Genomic DNA, 13,721 nt, shown 5'->3' with positions numbered 1-13,721 from the left:
ATCCGAAGTGATAAAGAAGTGGATTGAATAATATAGTTTCGCAGTACTACGTCGAAAACTGCGGTCGTGTCCTAGATACAACCCATTACATTTTATTGTTTTTAAGTTATGATTTTTCAAAATTAACATGTTTTTAATCTTTGTTCAATATTTCTATGCGACTATAATGGATCTATGCAACTAGAATCCAATTTATTCGTCTGGTCCTCAGCTAGAAGTCTAGCTAAAGTGCTTAAATTTGGTATGTCAATCATCTGAATCGGTACAGTAGTTCAAAAGTTTTTGATTTTGAAAAAAGTTATTTTTGGGACAAAGGTGAAACATGATTTTTTGAACCATCGGTTAAATTTGAAGAATCATAACTTAAAAACGATAAAGAACACATCTCTGCTTTTGAGATATTTTGTGTAAAAAATCCTCAGCTTTCTAGAAAAAAAATTAAAACCTATAGCGCCCTTGGTCCCGAGACCATAAAAAACAAATACAATCAATTAATCAATAAAGGAAATAAAATTAAAATTTTCTGCAACTGAAGTTTTTTTTTAAAAGACGGAGTGATTGGCTTTAATTTGAAATCATCCTTTAGTTTAGAAAAAAAGTGAGAACAGTTATTTTTCGGACCACCCTAAAACGGAAATGCCCCTAGCGAAAAAAATAACAAAATACGGGTCTAATTGTTTGCGATAAAGAACAAATCTATTACTTTTCACGAAAATCTGAGAACCACTATATCGGGTTGGCATGCAATGGCTGTATATATAGATATGCAATATAAGTTCATTAGCAATATAAGATTAATACGAGCGAGCGCAACAAGCGACACGTCGCAAATAACCACACATTACTTTGCTACAAATGTACACGGCCCAGACCGAGATGGATATAGATCTCCTTTATGCTCTCCTTTTCACTCATAGAAAACACTTTCCAACTTCATTTTGTAATGAGGTGAAATATTAGCACGCATTTACGCAACAGCATCATCAGCTATGTGGATAGCGTGGTCGTGTAAAACAGCCTTGCATTCCAGCCGGCCTTGGTTCGATGCCCGTTGACGTCGTTTGAACTTTTTTTTTTGGGTCCAATCCCAAAAAAAAGATGAAAAAAAGAAAAAATGGGTGGGTTATATTTATGATATAACCGCAAGGTTGACTTGGGACTATCGTTGTCTTAGTTGTCTTAGTAAGAATTGTATTGATTAAATTATCGATTGAATGAAACAATTTTCGAGTTCAATTGAATTCAACATATTTGCTTTGTAAGTGAAAAGTTTGAACGGTTGCCATGTAAGATCAATTTATGTATTGTAACAGATTATGTTCTTTGTTACAAGTAAATTTGATGACCGTCCTTTTACGTTTGATATGATGCACCGGAATACCAAAAATACGTGAACGGAAGAATTGTCAAACGATCATTGTATTTTACATTTCCCTCTCAAATTATTGCATCTCTCATGTTCACGTAGCTCTCGAACCGCGAAAGATCATTCACTACTAGTATCTGAAATAACGATTTTTCCAGGCTTCTCAGTTTAAAAGTACGTTTTAGGGAAAAATATTCCGATTTGACAATCGAAGCGAAGACGAGCGAGTACAAAAGTACTCGCAGGTTGAATATATTTGCAATACAGATTCCCCCAGGTATTTTTGAAATCTGTTTTAGGGAACACGTTCCGGTGGGAAAAAAATACTCCCGACTTACATGCATTGGCAAAGCGGATTCCCCCAGGCACATTGATTTTGAAGTCCGTATTAGGGAAACACAGCTCGGTGTTGAGATGTGCCATCCGCTCATGAGCTGATCTGAAGAATCGACTCTCTGAAGAGAGTTGACACGGAACATCTCGCGAAAAACAAACAAACAGCTCTTCTGCTCATTTTGATAATGATGCAGGGGGGAAAAGAACTGTAGAATTACAGAGTGTATGAGTTGCAAGATTCAATTGAACTGACCGCCTCTCGCTCTTCGTATTATGACATCAGTTCAGTTTCATTTGTTCCTCGTCTTTTCAGTTGTCTCATTCACGTTGACGGCATTGAGCTTTGTTTATTAGTTTAGGAGGCGCCAAAGATAATTATTGACAGAATGCAGAATGGCAGAATTCCGTGAATCCAGACTCACCACTGATTGCCGTGAGGAAGCCACCATCAGCTGCCATAGTTTAAACCCAGGACGTTTTGCCTACATCACTAAGGGAGATCCTAAGCCACCCGACCAAGTCGAGCATCTAGATAGTTCTTGCCACAATAGTTCCTGCCTTCAAATTCATCCTGGTCCTTCGGTCGCGGTCGGTCAAGGGATCTCCCTACCCCCTCGCACAGGCAAGTATGCGTATTCTTGTAACGTCCATCTGCCTGATCCCTCTTCGTGTTACAGATCCAATGATACTGCACCTCCCCTCAGTAGTACTCAACAATTTCAGACAAGTCATGAACAGAATTTCATCGATGAGTCTATGGAGGTTCGTACGGAGGATCCTACCAACATCGAACGTTTGGATGAAGATTCCCTATCCGAACCTGTCTCCGAGCATCGTAGTATTTCCCTCAATACATCATTGCCGGGAAACCTGGGAATCTACTACCAGAACGTGCCGGGTTTGCGTACAAAAATCGACGACTTTTTTCTGGCAGTCACTGAATCGCGCTACGACGTAATTGTCCTCACCGAGACATGGCTCGACGATAGGATATGCTCTGCTCAGCTTTTCGGTGACTCTTACATTGTATTCAGGAAAGATCGTAACCGCTCCAATAGCACGAAAACAAGAGGTGGTGGAGTACTTATCACCGTCTCAGTTTCGCTGAACTGCTGTCTTGATCGTACTCCCATCGACGTTTGTCTTGAACATCTTTGGGTGACGCTGAGGCTATCCAACTTTCGAATCAGTATTGGTGTGCTATACTTACCACCTGATCGCAGAAATGATTTACGCAGTGTAAACAAACATATTGAATCTATCAGTGCTATTATGTCGGAACTCCATGCACTGGATCACGCACTCTTGTTTGGGGATTACAACCAACCTGGGCTTGTATGGCCCCCATCACTTCAAACTATCTAACGGTAGATGTGATGAGATCACATACTTCTATTGCATGTGCTGCACTATTGGATGGTTTCAGTTTGAATGGCTTGAAGCAAATAAATAGAATCCTGAATAGAAATGAACGACTCCTCGACCTGTGTCAGCAGCACAACATGGTTTCGTAAAAGAAAAGTCAGTTGTGACGAACCTATGCGAATTTTGCTCTACCGTCACGGATTATATATCTAAAGGGTATCAGGTGGACTGTATATACACAGATATGAGCAAGGCTTTCGATGTAGTAGGAATAAGCAGCATAATGCACGCGGTGGCTGATTTCGACATTCACGGAAAAATGTTCGAATGGATTGGGACGTATTTGGAGAGCAGAACACAATATGTGAAAGTGCACAACAACGCATCCAGGTCTTTCGGTGTTAGTTCAGGTGTTCCGCAGGGTAGTCATTTGGGGCCTATTCTGTTTGTCATGGTCATGAATAAACTACCATCATGTTTGGCCAACGCAAAAGTGCTCATATACGCAGACGATGTGAAAATTTTCCTGCCCGTGAAAAACATCGATGATTGCCATCTTCTTCAGCAAGATTTAGTCAATTTTCGGAGATTCGTTGAGAGCAACGGACTGAGTGTAAACCCCAGCAAGTGCTCCGTTATTACTTACACCAGGAGAGCTTAGCCGATAACTTTCGACTATAGGCTAGGAGGTACGGATCTACAACGAGTAGAGTATGTCCGAGACTTAGGCGTGACGATGGATCAATCCCCCAATATTTACAACCGATATCTGTACAAACGTTACACTATTCGTGCACAAGACAACCTACGGAGTAATCCGAAGCGGTTTTGGAATTTCGTAAACACTAAACGGAAAGAAAGTGGACTACCGGTAGAAATGTTGCTGGATTCCGAATCAGCTCGATCCTCTTCTGAAAAAAGCGAGTTTTTCGCTACACATTTCAAAAGCGCATTCAATTGCTCCATCGCTACCGATGAACAGGGAGATGTTGCTTGTAGAGACACACCAAACAATGTCTGTGAACTGACAGGTATTACTGTTACCCATGAACAGGTAGAATCTGCTATTGCCAAGATGAAATACTCTACATCAGCTAGCCCGGATGGAATTCCCTCCTGCGTTTTGAAACGTTGTTCAAGCGCATCGATGATTGCCATCTTCTTCAGCAAGATTTAGTCAATTTTCGGAGATTCGTCGAGAGCAACGGACTGAGTGTAAACCCCAGCAAGTGCTCCGTTATTACTTACACCAGGAGAGCTCAGCCGATAACTTTCGACTATAGGCTAGGAGGTACGGATCTACAACGAGTAGAGTATGTCCGAGACTTAGGCGTGACGATGGATCAATCCCTCACGTTTAACCTCCACCTAGAACGAATAGTCAAGGAAGCGCTGCAACTATTTGCTCTTACTCGTCGTTTTGGGCAAGAATTCACTGACCCGCATGTAATTCTGAAGATCTACACCAGCTTTGTACGGTCTAAACTCGACTTTGCGAGTGTAGTGTGGCGACCGCAATACGATCTGTATATCCAAAGATTAGAAAATGTCCAGAAAAAGTTCCTGAAGTTTGCGCTGAGGAATTTAGGATGGAGAGGAGAACACCTGCCAGTATACGAAGATCTCTGCTGTTTAGTGGACATGGATACTATCAAAAGTAGACACAGAATCGCAGATATGACTTTCTTCTGTAAACTATTGAGCGGACGGATAAGAAGCCCGTGTCTCTACGAACGGATAAATTTTAACACCAGCCCCGTTTCTCTTCGTCGCCGGAGAATTTTTGATCCACCTCTGAGGTCCAGAAATTACATCCAACACGAACCTACAACTCGATTCATGCGTGAGTTTAACATGCTGCAAGAAGTGATTTCCATAGATATGACAACAGAAGAAATTCGAAGAAGACTACGATTATTTTTAAGAGGTCAACTAAATGTATAAGTGATGATGTGTTTTATTTCTGTTTTCATGTTTAGTTTTTATGATGAGTTTTATTTTCCATGTTTAGTTTTTAAGAAAGATAACGGGCTTGCAGCCTATAATCTAATCTATTAAACTAAAACTAATACCTAGTACTGACATCAGATTCTCTAATAGGGCAATGTCAGTTATCAGAAGCTATAGAACCGCTAACTACCATCGACACTGACCATCCCGCCTTATCAGTCGAGCTTGAAGTTCCTATTCCAACCGTATTCGAGCAATATACAAACGAACCCGAGTTGAACTACCAAAAAGCTGACTATAACCGCTGAGCGAAGTTTTTCACAAAACAAATTGGACGTTTTTAGAACAATCAACCAACATCGATCAGGCTGTGAGTCTTTTTTCATGTATCGTTAACACTGCTTTAGCAGAAAATGTACCTACACGCAGACCATCTCAAAAGCCACCCTGGGGAAATGCACGTTTGCGATGCCTAAAACGTACAAGGTCGAGAACACTTCGGAAGTATTGTAGAACTCGTTGTCCCTTCTATAAGCTACAGTTTGCACGCGCCAGCAACGATTACCGAATTTACAACCGATATCTGTACAAACGTTACACTATTCGTGCACAAGACAACCTACGGAGTAATCCGAAGCGGTTTTGGAATTTCGTAAACACTAAACGGAAAGAAAGTGGACTATCGGTAGAAATGTTGCTGGATTCCGAATCAGCTCGATCCTCTTCTGAAAAAAGCGAGTTTTTCGCTACACATTTCAAAAGCGCATTCAATTGCTCCATCGCTACCGATGAACAGGCAGATGTTGCTTGTAGAGACACACCAAACAATGTCTGTGAACTGACAGGTATTACTGTTACCCATGAACAGGTAGAATCTGCTATTGCCAAGATGAAATACTCTACATCAGCTAGCCCGGATGGAATTCCCTCCTGCGTTTTGAAACGTTGTTCAAGCGCATTGGTGCATCCATTAACACTGATTTTTAATATGTCGCTTCAAGAAGGCATATTTCCATTTAGTTGGAAGTTGTCTGTGATGTTCTCCGTCCACAAAAAAGGTGATAAGCAGAATGTTGAAAATTATCGAGGCATCACCTCTTTATGCGCTTGCTCGAAAGTATTTGAGATAATTGTTAATGATGTATTGTTCCGGAGCTGTAAAAATTCTATATCAGTTGATCAACATGGATTCTACCCTAAAAGATCTGTTTCCACAAATCTGGTGCAGTTCACTTCATTTTGCTTAAGTAGTCTAGATGCCGGTTCACAAGTTGACGTGATATATACCGATCTCAAAGCAGCGTTCGACCGAGTCGATCATAGGATACTACTTTTAAAACTGAATAAACTCGGAATCTCTAGTCTCTAGTGATCTCATCAAATGGTTCGAATCATACCTTACAAACCGCAGACTATGTGTCAAAATTGGATCGGAATCGTCAGAATATTTTTCACACAAATCCGGCGTTCCACAGGGAAGCAATTTAGGCCCACTCCTTTTCTCAATTTTTATGAATGAATTATCGGAATTACTACCGCCAGGATGCCGCCTTTTCTACGCAGACGATGTCAAGATATACATAATAGTAAACAATATTGAAGATTGTCTTCTCTTGCAACAATGGATTGATACTTTTGAAGAATGGTGCTCCAAAAACTTATTAACTATAAGCATTTCGAAATGCAATGTAATATCGTTTCATCGGAAATTGAATCCGATTACCTACGACTACAACATCTCCAGCCAACCTCTTGTACGCGTTTATCATATAAGTGACCTGGGAGTTATCCTTGATTCAGGACTCACGTTCCGCCTTCATTACGATGGAATCATCGCAAAAGCCAATAGACAATTAGGTTTCATTTTTAAAATAGCCAACGAATTTCGCGATCCTCATTGCCTTCGATCGCTGTATTGTGCACTTGTACGCTCGATTTTAGATTCAAATGCTATCGTGTGGTGTCCATATCATAGCACCTGGATAAATAGAATCGAGTCAGTACAAAGAAAGTTCGTGAGATATGCTCTACGCAACCTTCCTTGGCGAGATCCCGTTAATTTACCACCGTATGAACATCGATGTAGGCTGCTTGGACTTGATACACTGGAACGTAGCAGATCTGTTGCTCAAGCTGTATTTGTTGCAAAAATTTTGTTGGGTGAAACCGATGCAGCGGAAATATTGTCACAATTCAACGTTTACGCACCGGAGAGAGTTCTAAGACGAAGAGACTTCCTACTACTTGATGCACGTGATGCAGGTTATGGATAACACGACCCAATCAGATTTATGGCGGCAAGGTTTAACGAAGTTTATGAGCATTTCGACTTCAATACTTCAGCGGCAATATTTCAGCGCAGACTGTTAAGCAGAAGATATTAATTCTACCGTTTGATTTTATTTTTTGATCACTTGATGTGCAATATGTTTTTATGTATGTTCTAGTTCAACTTAACCGTTTATTGTAAATTTATTGTTATTTTATTGTTTTTCAAACACGAAAAGATATGAGGTTTTTATGCCCTCATGAGTACGTTAACTCGAAAGGGCTTTTCCTCATCATGAAACATTTCATTAAGGCAGCAAGCTAGATGGAAATAAATAAATAAATAAATAAATAAACACGTTTTTAAAAATTAAATTATGAATGAAAATTAACTTTTCCGTATCAAATTAGTATTTTATTTGAATGAAAAACACTTTTCAGGCGATGAAAAAATCTCATAAGAAAATTGTATTTGAAGACAACTTTCTATTATAATGAAAAGTCTTAGTAAAAAAATTCGGCAAAGTATAGACAAATGGTTAAATAAGAGTCAGGATTACGTGTTTCAAATAATTAAACAACATGGTGTGAAAAAACTTATTCAAAATTTAACAAAACCGGCTTCGTGTCTTCTAATCTGATAGAGATTACACTATCGAGTTTGGGACCCAAATTAAAAGTCGCCTCCAGACGTCGACACTGTACCGCTGTCATCGTGAATAATGTATTGACAACTGAGCTGAAGCGCTGCTCATAAAGAACAGCTCTTTTAGATGAGCTGAGCTGATCTGAGCTGTTCACCATGATGAGCTGGTTTGCACGTCTCTAGCTCGGAGGAAACAGAAATACCCCCTACTTGCATGTGTATTTGCAAAGCGGACGCCACCAGGTACATTGATTTTGAGGTCTGTGTTGGGGAAACCGTAAATCGGCCCAATCAAAACTTAGTAGTTAGAGCGTTTAGATAACGCTTGACATTTTACAGTTATTCAATTATTTATCTCATGGAAAATAACATTTTATTAATTGTGATAGACACGTAGAAACATTTCCTATCAATTGATGCAATCATCTTCCCGATCTATTAAGAAATGTTCGAATTATATGCATTCGGAATCTTTCATTTTTTCCTGCATGTGCTGTGTTTAGGTTTTCATTTCACCCCCGTATACTCCGGTTAGACGTGGTACTGTCAAAGAAAGAGATGTCTGCTTCCATACATACAAACATTTTAAAGCGTTGGGGGACAGATGATTTTATTTGCTCATTTGACGCTTTCAAGACACGAAAAGGCATTGTCTCTGCCGAAAGTGAAATGCTACCTGTCAACGTTAGTTTGGATGTAGGCTTATATCGCGCTATTGCAGGAAAACAGTTAAACATAACGGAAAAACCTTGATGGGGATGTTTGACTGGGCAAGGTGTTTTTTGTATTAATGAAATAATGAACGGAATAATGTATAGAGAGATTAAGGTAAATGTAATGCTAAAGGGTGTGTCACATCAAATTGCATCACGGAAAAAACGCTGTAGAAATTTAATTTTTAGGAATTATATCTTCAGCTTTTGCTTATAATCAGATAAGAGTGTATAGATCACGTTGGCCATGCTTCACTGTCAATTTTTCGTAAATTTGGAAAAATGTCGTCGAACGAAAAAGAGCGTCGTGAATTAATCCTGTGCACTCATTTCGAGAATCCGGAGTTGTCACATCGGGACATCGGTAAGATGCTGGGAATCGTCCAATCCACGGTCAGCAGAGTACTAAAACGATACTTCGAGAACCTAACTATCGACCGGAAGGTGAAGAACGGCAAAAATGGATGCTCCGTCAGTGAAAAAGATCACAAGCGCGTAGTTAAGCAGTTTAGACGTGATCCGAGAAGTTCGGTCCGGGATGTCGCCAATAAGCTGAATTTGTCAAGTTTATTCGTCCAGCCGACCAAGCAGCGGGAGGTCCTGCGTACATACAAGGTTCAGAAGGCTCCTAACCGCGACGAAAGGCAAAACATGGTGGGGAAGACGCGAGCCCGGAAGCTGTACACCGAAATGCTGACGAAGCCGCATTGCCTGGTAATGGACGACGAAACCTACGTCAAAGCGGACTTTCGTCAGCTGCCGGGCCTGTTGTTCTTCTCCGCAGAGGACAAATTCAGCGTTTCGGAGGAGATTCGCAAGCAGAAACTATCCAAGTTTGCCAAAAAATACATGGTGTGGCAAGCGATCAGAAAGCAAGAGCAGAAAGCGGAGCGCCCCCTTCGTGATGACCGGCACGGTAAACGGGCAGGTTAACCTTAAGGAGTGCCTACAGAAGCGCTTACTACCACTATTGAAGCAGCACGAGGGCCCGACCATCTTCTGGCCGGATCTCGCTTCGTGCCACTATTCAAAGGACGTGTTGGAGTGGTACGAAGCCAACGGGATCACCTTCGTGCCAAAGGAAATGAACCCGCCCAACGCGCCGGAGCTTCACCCAATAGAGAAATATTGGGCGATTATGAAGCAGGCCCTCCGGAAGAACCCAAAAGTTGTCAAATCGGAGGCGGACTTCAAGAGAAAATGGATTTCTGTTCAAAAAAAACTACAACCTGACGTTGTACAGAACCTTATGGACGGGGTAAAGAGGAAGGTGCGAGCATACGGGCTTGGGCTCGAAGTATGAATAAAAAGAAAATGCCAAAAGTTGTTTAATAGTTTTTATTTTATAGTTACAATTAATTTGAAATGTTTCGCCTTAAAGTAAACATTTGGAGTACAGTTTTTTAAGGTGTATCCTAAGTGCGAAAAAAAATACAATTTTTGAAAAAAAAATATACGAGGTATCGGCAATATCAGAGCAATTTGTCGGTACATCCCTTTCCCTGTATTTAAAACACACATTACATAACGTTAGTAGAATTACCTGAAAACTGAATTTAATGAGATTCAGATATCTGAAGGACAACTAAACTACACTCATACTGAATACTATTCAAAAATAAAAAAAACAACAAAAAAAATGGTTTTACGGCGCAAAGTTGTTATTATCTCATTATTTGACACTCTTAATCTTCCATGCAAACTGTGAAAAGTATGATCCAAACGATCTGAAATAATGTTTTAATACTTTGAACCGTGAAATTGGCCTCCAGCATTCTAAACACACATTCCAAACATGTCTCCGTTGGTTCCCAAACCTTTCCCAAGATGACAAACGTTGATTCCGGCAAATTGCCATCAGCCTTGTGCGTGTGTCGCAAACCGTTAAATACAGCTCATCAAGCTGAAAATTTATTTCCACTTCGAGCACTTATCCGATTAAAATTAGCTGCTAGTAATCCGAGATCCCCAATGTTTATTCGAAGTTAACATCGTGTAGTTTAATCCCAACGCCCGGAACCCATCTCCGTGTCCAGGTCTCGTGTGTGCGCTAGAGATAGAGTCTCCGAGAAAAATTTTGAAAAGTCATCTCACCCATTAGATCTGCTGTCCGCTTCGGATTCGGACCCGTCATATAGAAAGTCATCTTCGTGGTATCTATTTGACCCACGCTAACGATATTACGATCTATAAAACCCATGCCAAAGGCCAGCAACCAGCAGCAACAATCATTATCAATCCCATATATCTCGGACGCGCAGATTGAACTTTGATGGCTGCTCCCAGCCTCAGCATCCACTTCGGCTCGGCGCGGCGTTAATTCCCCTCATCCATCACACGGCGGCCAAATCGTGCACATAAAATTAACCTTCTCTTTTGGGCCGCTCGGTCTGATCGCGCCACCGAGGATGGGTCCTGCCACTGATTATTATAATGCAAAAAAAAAAAAAAAAAACAACGACTGGACGAAAGAGAAAGACCAACAGAGCAGGAGCAGCGAGTGCTCCATATAGGAAATTAGCATTAAACGTTCAGGCGAAGCTATTAATTTGGCTGGATTCGGAGATTCACGCGGTCCAACGGAACGCGCGGTTTAAAACCGATGACCTCTGCGGACGATAAGCATTAATTACAGTGTTCTCAACCTGAGAACTGGAGACGTCGGTTAATCGTTTGATTAATTCAAATAATTGAATGCCTTCGAAGTCAAAATATGAATACATCGATTAGTTACCGCAGTAATCGCGATTAATAGAACATACGTTATTAAGTTAAGTTAAGCTGTACGTATGTTTGTATCCAACAGCGACCATCTAACACCGAAAACCCGTCAGACCACGCAACCAAAATAACGTGAGACGTCATGCAGACTTCAACTATTCACAACTTGTGCATTTTTCAATATATCTCAAAGTTGTTTGCATCAATTGATAGGAAATATTTCTACGCATTTGTCACAATGAATAACATTTTATTTTGCTTGAGATAAACAATTGAATAGTTGGGAAATGTCCAGCATTATCAAAATGCGTGAAGTGCAACGTTTTGATTCGTCCAATTTGTGCTCCTCAAAAGGTACCGACCGAAAAGAGTAACCAGAGTAACACCGAAATACGCTTTCCCCAACAAAGACTTCAAAAGCAAGGAGAAATCAACTGTGCAAATACATGCAAGCCGGTGGCACTTCTGTTCCTAGTGCATATATGCAGACCGGAAGGAATAGTGATTCTCAGATTCCCGTGAAAAAAGATAAATTTGTTCCTTATCTAATGACCATCATCAGATTTATCAAAGTCGGCGAGGTCGCCTCACGGAAATTGAGAGAGATAGAAATGGCTGACGGGAAAAAGGATGGCCAGTGCCATAGTGTCCTTGTAGATGTCCAAACCCGCTGGATCCGTATCATGCTCATGTTTCAAAGATTCCTTGAAATTGCACATTACATTTCGCGGATCATACACATTAATTTCGAAGACCGTGTTAGGGAAACATAGCTCAGTGGGAAAAAAACACCCCCGAATGTATATTTACAAAGCGGATTTCCACAGGTACATCGATTTACAAGTCTGTGTTGGGGAAACCGTAAATCGGCCAATCAAAACTTGGCAGTTAGGGCGTTTAGATAACGCTTGACATTTTACAGTTATTCTATTGTTCATCTCATGAAAAACAATATTTTATTAATTGTGATAGATGCGTAGAAATATTTCCTATCAATTGATGCAAACATCTTTCCGTTCTGTTAAGAAATGTTCGAGTTATAAGCATTCGAAATACGGGTAGGTTTAGCACACAAATCGGCAGATCAAATTCTTCCAGTTTTCATGAATTTAAATCGTTTAGAGATTAGTGAATTGTAATGTATAGCATATCAAACAAATCATAGAGAATTTCCGATTCGATTGGTATGCAAATCATGAGAATTCGTTCACAGTGAAAATAGTTATTAACGTTAACTTTATTTCATAAAAACGTGACCTGTTTTCTGATTTGGCACCCTTCCTGAAAGACGTAGTTCTACGTCGAAAATTGCTTCAAAACGGTTATGTTGAGGAAAGCTGTAGAAAAAGCTTTGCCTGTGATGCATCTACAAATGTGTGAAATATTCAAATTTTTAAAAGATTGATTATCATTTTTTTTCTTATATTGTTTTTGCTATTCTCAAATATTTGTTTCTAAACTAATTGATTCAAGTATTTAATTGCAATGACAAAGGACGATAAATGAATGCTTTCACTGAGTAAATATGCGAATATTTCGTAAAGCATTTTGAAGAAAATTTCGCACTTCTTGAATATCTAAGTAGTTTTTATGTATTTCTTAACAAAATTACATACTTCTAACTAAACATCTTCGAAGACGCATACGGTAACAGAAAATCCATTGTATGGTAGCGGCGGATGCGAAAGCAATAGCATCGAAACAAATTTTCATCTTCAGTTTTCCACCGAACAATACAACTCTCAACGTTGAAAAACACCTTACGTCACTTTTAACCCGAAAACAACAATTGAAATCACGAAAACTGAATGAGCGATTGAAACAAATCACATATTAGATTTATCACATTCATATCACATTAACAATTTATCAGTTAACCACCTAGCGACCGGGCGGCAGCGAGGCTTTCCAAATGGTCTTTCTCAAGGCCGAACTGTTTAGTTTAGTTTTTCAAATTGGTCTTTTTCAAGACTAGAGGCGAACGAACTGAGAATGCTTGTAGTCTCTATACAGCAATTTCATGCCAAGTCGATATAGTGGTTCTCAGATTTTCGTGGAAAGTGGTAGTTCTGTTCCTTAACGCAAAATAGTAGACCCGTATTGACATAGGACTATGTCATTGATTCCTATATAGGGTGGTCACTCTACGAAAAATGTAACGATTTATTAAGAGTTTTCAAACGCATATTACTCAAAACGGTTATTGCGACATATATTGTGTTATATATCATTAGACAGGAAATTTATCCAGATTTGTTTTTGCTTGAAACATGAACAGTGAATATATTAGAAAAAGTTAACAATTTGACGATTCAATTGGGTATGTTTTCTTTCGATTGCACTATTCACTCGCTTC

This window comes from Toxorhynchites rutilus, chromosome 3, assembly GCF_029784135.1.
Source record: "Toxorhynchites rutilus septentrionalis strain SRP chromosome 3, ASM2978413v1, whole genome shotgun sequence".
NCBI classification, from domain to species: Eukaryota; Metazoa; Arthropoda; class Insecta; order Diptera; family Culicidae; genus Toxorhynchites; species Toxorhynchites rutilus.
This window is presented reverse-complemented; position numbering follows the sequence as displayed.